This window comes from Strix uralensis, chromosome 23 (genome assembly GCF_047716275.1).
Source record: "Strix uralensis isolate ZFMK-TIS-50842 chromosome 23, bStrUra1, whole genome shotgun sequence".
Classification (NCBI taxonomy): Eukaryota; Metazoa; Chordata; class Aves; order Strigiformes; family Strigidae; genus Strix; species Strix uralensis.
Genome location: NC_133994.1, coordinates 6620968 through 6633564, shown reverse-complemented (window position 1 = coordinate 6633564; position 12597 = coordinate 6620968). Strand labels below are relative to the sequence as shown.

Below are 12597 nucleotides of genomic sequence, written 5' to 3'. Positions count from 1 at the left end.
CATTGCACAGCATGAGAGACGAGATTAACGCTCTACCAACATCTGTAACAGATGTTTTTTCCTCAGAAATAATGGTTGTTAGACAGGAACTGGGGCTGAAGCAGGATTTGAGGAGCAATGTATATTAATCCTTTTCTGAATCTTCCCTTTTTTTGGGCAAGTAATGATCTACAGATTTACATCTGTTTAGGAACATGGTAAGTTTTAATCAGTGCTCACATGTGAACTAACTACACCAGTGTGCTACATAACTGAGTGGAGGAAGTACGTGACCTTCTCCCTCAGTTTCTGGACCTTGAAGTCCTGCAGTGCTAGACACCAGACTCTGAAGCATAACAGCATAGATTTGTTTCCTTTCTGCTGACAGTTGTGGAGGAGGTAACCTCTGCAGAAGAGTGGGGCAGACTTGTGGGAGAGGTTTTATCTTTTTTAAAAACAAAACCAACAACTACAACAACAACAAAAAAAACCAACCACCAAAACAAAAACCCCCTAAAACGTGGATAGGTTGTTTTGCTCAGTGAATGTGAGTCAGAACTGTCATTAAGACTCCACAACACTTTGTGCTATAAAGGAGCAAAGCAAGTCTAGACATGTAAGCAGTGATACAGTGATGTAAAGAGGGCTGCAGATGGGAAATGCAACACCTTCCGTAGGGCTTTTCTTTACTTTTGAAAGTGATAGGTGCCAAAGGAATTTTTTAGCTGTAGATATAAATTACGGTGCTGTAGTTGTGTTCTTTGTATTGAAGATGTAGGAGAGTAGGATGCAAACAATCAACGCTAATGCAAGGAAGCAACAAGCAATATTGGCTTATTGTCTTTAGAAAAACGGTAAAATAAATATTCCCATATACTAACTTCCAGCATGTCTTGAATCTTAAAATGTGGGATTAATTATTCTTCGATAATGCTGTTTCAAATTTATTTAAAAGAATGTTTGCTTATTGGGAAATGCCACTCATGAAACTGAAATTTGCTGGGGGACTATGTCAGTTTTAATGAAACTTATTTTGAAAAGTCAAACCAAATAAATTTTTACCTTATCAGAATGGAATGTTTGGAATTTTGGATGTATTTTCAGAACAAAAAATGAATGTAGTACGCCATGAAAGTCAAACTGGAACAAACAGTGACTTTTTAAAGTTAACAAATTCTCATAAGGAACACAAAGAAGGGATTTTTAGGATTTCATTCAATTTTCTTCAAAGGCACTCTGAACACCTTTCAGTTTTATGATTATTCATGTAAACAAATTTGTCTTGGGTCTAGGAAATAAGCCTTTCTAAATAAGGATAAGCTATTTGCTGAATTAAATTATTTCTTTCTTTAAACTGTAATGTATTCTGGGTATAGAACTGGAGCTCTTGAGCTTTCAGGAATTGGAGATGTCCAGGTTTCTGTGGCTACTTCAACACTTCTTACCATTTTTATTATTCTTCCCAATAAGGAATAGCTTCTCCTATACTAGTATGTTTCTGCTGCTCCAGCCTGTTCCTCAGAAAAAGTCTTCAGATAAAAGCATTGAACTATGAAGAATTTAATAAAATCAGCTTCTATCACAGTATCAAAGTGCAACAAGGGGAAAGAAATTTGCCTACGGATGCAAAACAAGTTAGTGAAAAAGCTAGGAATGTCTTTGTAATTGTCATTTTGGGATGAAATTGTTCCTTGGGGACAGCCATGACAGGAACTTGCCATCTAGTGACAGCAGCATGTTGCTGAGTAAGGAGATTAAGACTGGGAGCCATTGCTGAGCCCTTGATTTAAAATATCAACAAAACTATTTCAGAAGAGCCAATACCCTTGGAAGAGGGTATGGAACGACAGAGAGATGAGGGAGCAGCTTTCCTCTGAACTTTACCAAATTAAGGGGTTTTTAATGAAACTATAGTTCACTGTATTATAATTAAGCCAATAGGTTTTGTGAAAATAAAGGAGCTATTCTAAGGCTCTGATTGAACAATCCATCTACATTTAAAGCAGCACTTAATTATGTGGTCTCTTTGTTTCAAAATAAAAAGTAAGCGCATACCTATATGTAAGTGTATGTCTTTGCTGATTGGTAGTGGCCTTGTGCATGTGCTCAAGTGCTGCAATGAAATGAGGTCTAGGTCTATGCAGAGATGTTGTAATTTGGTCTTTTTTGTCTGGGGCGTGTTATGACAATTCCCACAAACTGCCAGGATATGAGTGCATGGGTCACCTTTTTTTTTTTTTTTTTTTTTTTTGCCAGGCAGCTCTGTGTGTTTTTAATCACAGTGGTTTAAGGGAGGAGGTGGAAAGGGTCTAGAGTACAAGCAGCCCTATGTTTTCATTTCATAATCTGTTCTTTCCGTCTGACCGTATCAGTCACTTGCACAGCCTTGTGAGAGGCTTAGGCTGTCTCTAGTTCAGCAAGAGCAAAGAAGGAAACATAGCTGGGGGAGTAGAAAAATAGTGACTATATCCCATAAAGTGTTACGCCTCAGTGGTAGAAGTCGTGTGGGATATGTTTTCCCCTGAATCAGTCAATGTCACAGTATGAACCCAGGAGCACTGAGGTCGATGGAAGACTCCCCGTTGTAATAAATGGGCTTTGAACCAGGCCTTTAGACAGCAAGTCTAGTATCAGCAAGGGCAGCCTTGTCACCGGTTCTGTATAGCTCTGCTGGTAAGATGGATGTCACGCAGGGGGTAAGTGTAGGCAGCTGCATTTCTGTGACTGTGCGTGACTGTGTGGTTGCTCGCAGTATTCGGGTTGGTCAGTCTGCCGAAGTACGCTCCCCTGGAAGCGCAGTGCTGTGTGATGATCTCTCCTCTGGTATTGGTCTGGCCTTATAATTGGCAGTTTGTTTGGCAGTTTATCCTGGAATGGATTGCATTTCTCTGCTGTATGAGATATCTGTATGTGTACATTTAATTCCTTTACACTGCAAAAAACTAGCTCCAGATTTCCTTTCCCTGCAGGTGAACATTATTGTGATCCAGAAAGTAAGAACTACTACCTAGGGCCAAGTGTGACAATGAACTCTGGGGACAATGCTGATCCAGCTTCTGGAGTAAATGGGTGGGAGAGAAGGGACTGTTGTTACAGAACTCCAGGTATAGCATTAACCTGTTAATTGCACTTAATCTCAGTTGACAACAAAATTATGACCATTTTCCTGAAGTATCTCAGGAATGATTTCCCCTTTACACTACAGCTATCTCTAAACCACAATAAATTATATATATCAAGGTCTAAACTTCTTAGGGCTGTATTACCAGAACTAGTATTTGATTTTTGTTTTGTTTGATTTTTTTGGGGTGTTTTTGTTTGTTTGTTTTAGAAACCTTTTGAGGACACCTGTGTCTTCTAGGACTGATGTTTAGGAGTGCCAAGCATGCAGAGCTCCTGTCAGTTGTCTGAGCTGGGCATGCTTGTCCCTTCTGCAAACAGACTAGTGTCTCCAACTGGGCAGAAAGTTTCTTACGGTTTTGGGTTACATATCAAAAGAAGCTGCCTTAACATCAGTTATGAAAAATGTAACCTATGAATAGAATTTGCTTTATATTTCCACTTCCAGAGTAATTTGTTTTGTGGACACTCTCTGCTTGTGACTTACACAGTTTTCTAAGACAAAATCTGTTAAGTAAAGGACTCAAAAATTGAGATGGGCAATTCTATATGGCATGATTTGCTGAAAGGTTACCTCACAGTAAAGCAAAGTTACTTGTTGAAAGCAGGTAATGAAAAATTGTAGCTATCATTCTCGGTCTGCTCCTCTTTCAAGTAATAGAATGTTTCCTCAGACTGAATTGGATGTTGTTGTATTTCAGTACCTGCCAAAAGGGGTGGGTTTGGCTGCAAAGGGAAAACAGGAAATGGCTTGAAAATTAATAAAGCTTGCAGAAAACATTTTTTTATGCTTCTGACCAATTATTGCCGGGCCCCCAGCTGCCCCAGGGTACAGAAACAGGAAATTTGGCAACAGAAAGAGACAGTATCTCTTTAGTTACAGATTTGCAGAGAATATAATCAAATTGAATGCTTAATTTACACTTTTTGAGTGTGTTTTTAGTGAAAGAGTAGGAAGGGAAAACATAGGTTTACTTTTTATGTACTGGAGATGTTGTAAGATTTCACTTGTACTGGGGACTGTTCTGTGGAAAGAGAAATTCTGGCAGTACACGGAGCTGCACGTTCATGAAAGATCCTGTAATAAGTCAGGCAGAAGCCACGACATTCAAATCTGTCACCATGCTACAATCTCTGACAACTGTGGGACTTTGTGGGACAATAGAGGTGTAATTTGGATATTCCTCTTTCAACAGATGAGACATTTGTGTGGCCTTTTAATATGTGTGTATACAGAGAGAAGTCACCTGTATATGTACCTGCACATTCTCGGGTCTGCATAGCACACATTAAACTGAGAGCATGGATGATTGTGTTCCCATCTTATGAGGTTATTTACATGGAAGTCAAAGATTCTTAGAAGGCTTTTGCAGAAATACAGACCCTCAGAAAGCCCTCAGAAATGGCTTTTACCTTCCTTTCTTCACAAATTGAAGTCCATCATATCTCTTCATCGCTTTGCATAGGCCTTAAACAGCTGTGGCTCTGTGGTCCCTTTTTCATTTTGAGTCACTGTGCTTTTTCCTTTAATTTCTGGAAATGCATTTGATACGCAAGATATGAGAATACGTATTAGCCTCTAGCTTTTAAAATGGCCATCCGGAAGTCTTTCATTGGCAGGTGTCAGGGAATGGGAGAACCAGAAGATGCTGCTTTCTCCCTATTTGTGTTTTAGGCAGCCTTTCCCGACTGACAGGGGCACCACTCTTGATGTGGTCAGACTTGCAGCTGATATAAGGCAGGAGAAGAAATTCACTGCTTGAAAATTAAAATGTGTCCTATAGGAGGGGGTTGGTATTAGTAATGACAAACTCAAATGTTCATATTTTGCAGTTATTTTAAGATAAGCAGTTATAAATCAAATCCTGTTCCTTGACCATCTGTGCTTCTGACTGTAAAATATTATATGCACAGATGTGTGAGCAACCCTAGCTGTCAGACGTAGAGAAGAGATTAGTGAATCAGAAAACTGCAACAATGCTTGAAGTTGGAGATCTTAAGCTAGAGTAGTAATGGTATTTATCAGTCAGTTTTTGAGATGGGGGTAGATTTTTGGCTGATACAACTCAGTTTCACCGAAATCAATATATACCATTATTCACAAACCCGCATTCCAATCTATGGGACATAGAGGTAACCTAAAATATTTTATGATCTGATAAATGGGCACACTCTGAACCAGTGCCTCTGGGCTATACAGCAGGCTGATGGAGAGAGCGCAGTTCTGAAGCAGCCAGGTCCCATCTTAGCTGTGAAATCCGGATGTATTGAATTGACTTTCAAACCAGGATTTGAGGGAAGAGAAGTAAGCATCTACACTTGCAATAGTTTCATTTGAGATTTATGGGCAGTTGTTCTTTGTACAAGCTGCCTTTCTCCATGATGCCATTTCAGTCAGTCCTGAAAAGACTTGATAAAGATGATCTGGGAGAGGGAAAGAGTAGGGGGGCTACACCATAGTTTTATGTAAGAGCAAGTTGATCCATGTAAAATGTCAAGATTGCTCTATGATGTTTCAAAGTCTGTGGTTTGATGTTGAAGTGACTTTATTTCGGGCTTTTATCATTTCAAAATTGAAATTGGTTTTTGTTTATACTGGAAGGCTCTTCAGTAAAGCAGATTAATTTGGGCTGTTTAAAGCATAACTTGTAATCTTTTTTTAATAGAGTAACACGCTTGCATACCTGAAGCAAAATACTGGTGTGAAGGGAGCAGGACACATTTGGTAGTCTGCACTTCCATTCTCAGGAGAAATATGTATTTTCGTTGTTTATAAAGACCCCTGGAGCAGAGCTTCTCAGCTGCTTTTCCAATAAAGCTTTCTCCTGAAAGAGTGAAGTTCTCTGGGGGCAAAGTCCTAAAGACATATATTTCATGGAACGCAACATATTACATACAGTGTAAGAGCTGATTGTAGGGAGTGGACATGCTCCTAGGGACACACTGGGGTTGGGATTTCTGTCAGTAAGTACTTTATCCAGAAAAAGTCTTTCCAAAGTCTGCCAGCAGTTGTCTCTACGTGACATACAATGGAGTGACTCAGAGTTAAATATGGAATGCCCACTCTTTACTACTTTTAAACCTGTGAATGACCACCATGTATTTAACAAAAAATTATAAGGTTGACGTAGGTTTTCTTAGGTCAGGAGTGTTCTTTTAACTAGAACAGTTATATAAGGAAAGCAACACAGCAGTGGAGCCAAAAGGGGGAGAAAAACACACAGGTAGTGTGTACTCAATCTCTCATTACAGAATGGATCTATGAGTTTGTTTCGTACTACTTTCAAAGACTTTTACTGCTTTTACTGTGAGTTTACACAGATAAAACAAATGCCTGTCATTAGGAATTTACATGTCCTAATTTTTTTTTAAGTACACATTGTGTTAGTGTGCTGAAAATTCAGCAGGAAATGGTGTAATCCCAACAACGTGGCTGAGATCAACCTGCTTGGAATCTGAGCAGAACCCAGCACACTCTCAGCACTATTTGAAGCCGTACTGTGACCTAGCAGCCAGGCCATCAGCTCTCTGGGCATCTTCAGCATGGGGCAGTGTTTACCCCTCAAGGAGATGGACAGACTAAGACACATACAGCATGGGGGTGCAGCCAGTTTTTCTGTAGGTGAGTAATTGTCTCTTTGAATAAGCTTGTGTGTCTTAGAAGAAACGAAATGCACCTGGATGAATAAATGAGAAATACTACCCCCATTAAGTTCCATGACAAAATTCCCATTTCAACTCTGATTTAGGGAGAAATCACATATAAAAGAATGTGATTTCTTTTCCTTTCTGTATACAAAGCATGTTCCCACGAGTAAGCAGCTTCATGAAGGAAGTGCAAAGATGAACAAAAGCTGCTGGAAATAGTTGTGTTTCAAATGGGGAGAGGGCAGGCGGGGACAGAAAAGCAGGCTGATTGTGGGCATGGATACTTAGGAATGTGGGGAAGGGGTGAGTGCAGAGTGATGTTCTCCAGGGGCCTTTCCTGACCCTATGACACATTTCATATAACTGGGATTGATCTGCAAATACTCCTAAGTGAATAAACAGAAAGAGACCATCTACCTAGGGCTCTGCAGCCACCAGAGGGAGCGGTCATTTCACAGGTACTGTTCAGTTTAAAAAGCACTCACCGCAGGGCTGGATTCCACCACTTCCCTAGGCCCAGTGGGGAAAGTGAGCAGAGAAATATGCTCCAGACAGGTATGGTTCTGGGCTGCAATTTTTTTGCCACGTCGTTGAGCAGCAGCATGTTTTTCCACCCTGGCTACATATCCAAATGGGTATGAAAATACATCCTTCAGTGAAGGGTTGGGTGAGAAAAATAAGGCTTAGTGATCTTTCAACAGTGGAAACCATGGGTTTTCTTGAAATGACAGACGTTATGGTGACCCCAGCTCACCTTCTGACCAGCAACTATATTCAACAGCAGCAATTTGAAGACTTTTATTAAGGGGCACAACATACCTAAAAGGAAACCAAGCACTGAAATCAAGGCGGTGATCATGGATGTTTCCGCTATTTTGCAAAATCTGGATTCGTTCACGTGTTATTCCACTGACATGTAGCTGAATTGTGTACCGTAATCTCTTAAAATGACATACTATACCACTGAATTTAATAAAGTCTCAGCTGCAACTGCTAATGCTTTGTCTAGGAGAAATACTAGACTAATAGCATGGCTTTACAAATATGTTTGCCAAATCTTTACAATATTGGATTATTTTCCTGAAAAATAAAGTGAATAAGTATCATGGCAAGGGAAACAACAACAGAGAACACCAAAAAATCTAATGAATGTGCATCATAGTTAAAACAAGGTTTAAATTCAGGGCTTGATTATTCTCTGAAATACACTATAAATCATTTATGTCTGAATAAAATGAAATTATGACTTGAGAATGTGTAAAGGGGTGGAGTCCCAGTCTGAGTGTAGAAGGTGGACCTAGAGGAATGTGATTAAACTGGAATTCACAAAGATAGACCTTATCTTTGCATTACTCAAACCATTGCATGAGATCACTTCTTATTATATTACTGACAAGCTAATAACTAAAGGGAAGGAAGGGAAGGCAGTTCAAATGTGGGATTTTCCTATTTAAGGGGTAAGTTAATTCATGCTTTAAATTAGGAAATAAATGTTTTATGCTTTGCTCTGTATTTGCAAGACCTGTCTTGTGTAAACTAATTCTAGGACTCAAAGGAGAACGAGATAGTTGCTCTCTTGGAGGCCTGCTCACCACTTCAATAGCCCCATCTACATGTGTCTTCAGATCAAGGCACTATTGTATTGTTATAACATAAATATTTAAAAGCCCATGCTTTTTAAAATGGAAATGCTGAAAGCTTTTGACATGAATATCATCTAATTTTAAAGGTCCATCCTGTTGCTGCTTCTGGTTATTTTCATATGAAGCAGTGGGGAAACTGAGGCACTGAGCACTGTAGTGTCTTTTCCAAAGTTACACAGTAGATCAGGAGTGGAAATAAGTATTGCAGATTCTCCCTCCAGTGCCAACACTGTCTCTATTCAATAATTTTTTTCATAAAATATAAGCAGTGAATTAAGAGGGTTTTCTCTTTATTGGAATGTGAATATCTTTTTGGTTTCACTGCAGGAAACTGAATTAGAGGACCATGATTCATGTATTTGTAGGTGTAGGTAGTTGTACACCAAGTACAATACAAAGACTATTAACAATTTTAATCGCCTGCAAGCGCTGTTGATAATACAGCATCTTTCATAGCAAAGAAGATTACTGCTAAAATAAGGGATTTAGATCCCTCTATCTTATACCCTGTATAGTCCATAAGTCTTATATCAGCTTTATCCTTTCCCCTGTTTAAAAAAGGGAAACTGAGGCCCTGAAGTGTTACACTGTATGAGTAAAAGTAAAACGCTGGTTTTAGATGAACTTTTTTGCCTTGGAACGTGTGTCCAGGAAATTTGACCTGTACTTTATTAATGTGTAGAATATTTGTTGCTTAAATCTGTGTGCACATAATTCTTCCAGAAGGCTCATCAGGAATTATGGAGCTCTATTCTTGGTTCAGCAGTTGTGACCCTGCCTCCTTCTGCTTTTGCCTTCTGTCCCTTAAGGTAATAACAATGTGCCACGAGGCAGCAGGCAGTACCAGATAGTGCTTTTTAAAAGTAACAGTAAGGTGCCTGCTCTACTGAGTGCCCAGTAGCCATGTTATCAGTGACAATATTTCAGTATACTATATTTTCTGAAAAGTGACAAGTTTAAAAGCAAACTAAAAGTCATTAGGGCTTTCTTGAACACTTGCATTAACTAATCCTTTATTGGATTGTTTTTATTTTACCATCAAAAGTGCATCTAGAATGATTCATCTTACTCCAGAACTAGTCATTAAAACACTTCTCTGTATACAGCTTGTAACTCTATTCCGTTGTCCATCCCACAGAATAGTCTGTAATACCGGGTTGGAATAGCAGTCAGAGGAGATGCTCTTCTGGATAACGTGACTTCTTATGTCATTTTGGTAAAGAGACAGGTCCCAGTTCTAGGGACCCAACAATAGCAGTATAACAAAAAGTAATTTTAAACTAAGTGCCCCTCCCACCACCATCAAAATCTTTCATTGTAACTCCAAACACTCCAAAGTTGTTTCTTGGTGGGTAACTTTTAAGGAGGTCTGCACAAATGCCATGTCAATGCCTTGACAGCTATTCTGTCCTGTGTCCACAATAGTCACAGAAATGCTTTGACGCTGATATAGCACTGTCTGTCGTGGCTTTGAATAATTGGACTGCTTATGCACCTACTAAGAAGTTAACTTCAAACCATCTTCCTTAAAACAAATAAAACATTCTTGATAAAGGAAAAAGCAGGAAGCTAGACTTGTATTTGCAGGAAAAGCAAATAAACTGTTTATAACATAAAATCTGTATCAGAAGCCACATGTATAATTTTAGCAAGTGTTTGCCTGGCTTCAGCACAAGGAACTAAGTAATTTGTATAAGTGTGTCAAGAAGTAAGTTGAAGCCTTTCATGATATGCTTAGATAAGACATTTCTGACCATAAGTTATAGGAAATTACTTTTTGGAGAACTTAGAAGATGACATCCTACTGAGGAATATCGTAGAGGAAATGTAAGAATTAACACATTAAATCACGGGTTAAAAACTGAAAACACTTTCTAAAAAGAAAACAGAAATTAGCAGTTAAAATTAATTTTTCAATTTTAGTTTTTTGTTGAAAGGGTTTTGTTGGACATTTTTGGCTTCTCTGTTTTCAGTCTGCAGCCATTCTGTGATCCCTAGAAGTATCTTTTAGCTTCTAGCACAGCCTGAGAAAATGGAGAGTATAGTACATTCTACGTGTTATCACGTGGACAGTATTTTTACCATATTCATCTTCTGTGCCATTAACTTCCTGAAAAATTTACAAGAGCCTGAAGCAAGCATACTTTTCTTCTGGATTCCCTTCAGTTTGAGATTTAAGAGACTTCACTTACTCCATTTTTGAGATTGATTTATTTTTGATATTACTAAAGGAAAAAAAGATACGTAGAACCATCCCAGAGATTGTGATGACTGAGAACTGCACTTAACATACTGCCAGCACTAATGCCCATTAACTTGCCCAGGGAGGAAATTCTGCATTTTGTTTTCTTTTGGTGATGTCTCCCAGCTTTAATATCTCTGAAATGAGGCAGCTTCTAAAATTGCAGAAGACTGTATAAGCAGAGATATGAAAGAGTTCATCCAAACATTAGTTATATATACAGAAGAGCTACACCTCCTGACAAGGGGCAGTGAGTTACCCTTGTGCAATAGCACTAGGTAGTATTGTGAGGTGACAACTGGATGCTGGAATTGTGCAACCAAGTGCTAAGAGACCTCCACTTCCCAATACTAAGGATCCTACAGAAGTTCTAGTATTGAAAACTACTACGTACCCCTGCAGTATCAGCATGTAGGGTGAAAGAAATTGTGTTCAAGAGAGCAGCTGTGCTAGTGATTACTCATGCACCATTCAAAGTGACTGTAATAAAATTCTAGAGGTTATGTCTGATATCACGGAGTACCAGAGAAGTACCCCCAATTCATTGCCAGTGAGGTAAGTAATTTCTGAAGCGATTATGAAAGCTAGTCATTGTAATAATTAGCATTGGTTATCAACATGTTTTTGAAAAGCAAATTCAGAGGCAGTTATTACAGGGATCCAAACATCTCCCTTATGGGGATTGCTGTATTTACTGATACAATTTCACCTGACATTTCACCCATCTTATTGACAACACGAGTGAAATGTCAGAAGGCATTAAGTCAAAATATGCTGCATTCCCTAAGGGACACTATACTTCTGTATAGCCAGAGAAATTTGTAAGAGAATAGAAAGATCACTTTAGAGTGAAGACAAGTGGATGACCAGGATCATCTACCATGTACAGGACTGTAGATACTTCAATTATATCAAGAGGTGGGTAATTTATAATGAGTTTTTGTCATCTTGCAAACATTTTTTGCATACAGAACAGTGCTCAGGTCTTCTCAACATTTATTCTACACTTTAGAGGTAAAAACAAGTCCTTTGCATCAGAGGATTTAATCCCATTGGTTCAAGGATCTTTGTCACCATTTTGTTTGGTTTTGTTCTTCACGTAGGTATAAAAGAAAACGTATTTCTTCACTTTAGAAAGGGAATTTGATTTATTTAACATACAATTAAAAAGGATGACAGATCTGACCACAGAAAGCTGTATAGATAAAGTGTAAGGGCCAGACTTCCAGTTGTTTCTGCTAGATTGCCCTCTCTGAATTTTCTGGTTTGTTTTTTTTAATAAAAGAAAAAAGGAACTGCACATGCATTCATTCAGGTATAGACACATACACAAACATAATTGCACACCCTTACTCTGTCAGTTTACTTCCATTTGAGCATAGTGCAAGATTCTAGTGTTCTTTGCCTTGCCTCAAGTCCTAATCTATGATTTGTTGTCCCTTTGTACTTAGTGCTGTATTGTTCCAGTGCAGAGATGGATGCATTTTTGTGGAGTAATTATTTCACAGAAAGCCAGTTGTTCACAATTAACCTGTAAAATATGGAATTGCACACTGCTGGGAATGGTGCACGTAGTTTAATGAGTGTGCAATGCACTTCAAAGGGCAGTTTTCAAGCCCTATTTTGAAATCAAAATCTGACCTTTTAAGCACCTATTTATATTTTTCATGAAGTATTTCTATTACATATTTGTATTATATATGCTTTCTGCATATTTAAGTCCATGAAGTGTATGCAGCAATAGTCAGTATGGTGGATAGGAGAAGGGAAGTAACAAATTACTGTCTTGGGTTTTTTCTCTGCATTAGAAAAAAGATCTAGATGATCTAGCCTGGTTTATTTCCCCTGTTGTAACTAGCTTGTACCACATCAAATAAGTTAAATTAATATAGCCAAGGAAGGTAGTTTGCAATGTCTTTGTGAAATCCCCTTATCAAAGCAAACTGAGGCATCTTTAAAAGACGT

The 12597-nt window shown here is 38.6% G+C and overlaps 1 protein-coding gene across 1 annotated transcript in view; it reads left to right on the top strand.

Moving 5' to 3' along the window:
* Window positions 1–12597, top strand: part of LRRC38 (leucine rich repeat containing 38) — a 68246-nt gene that overhangs the window by 32923 nt on the left and 22726 nt on the right. The window lies entirely within an intron of this gene.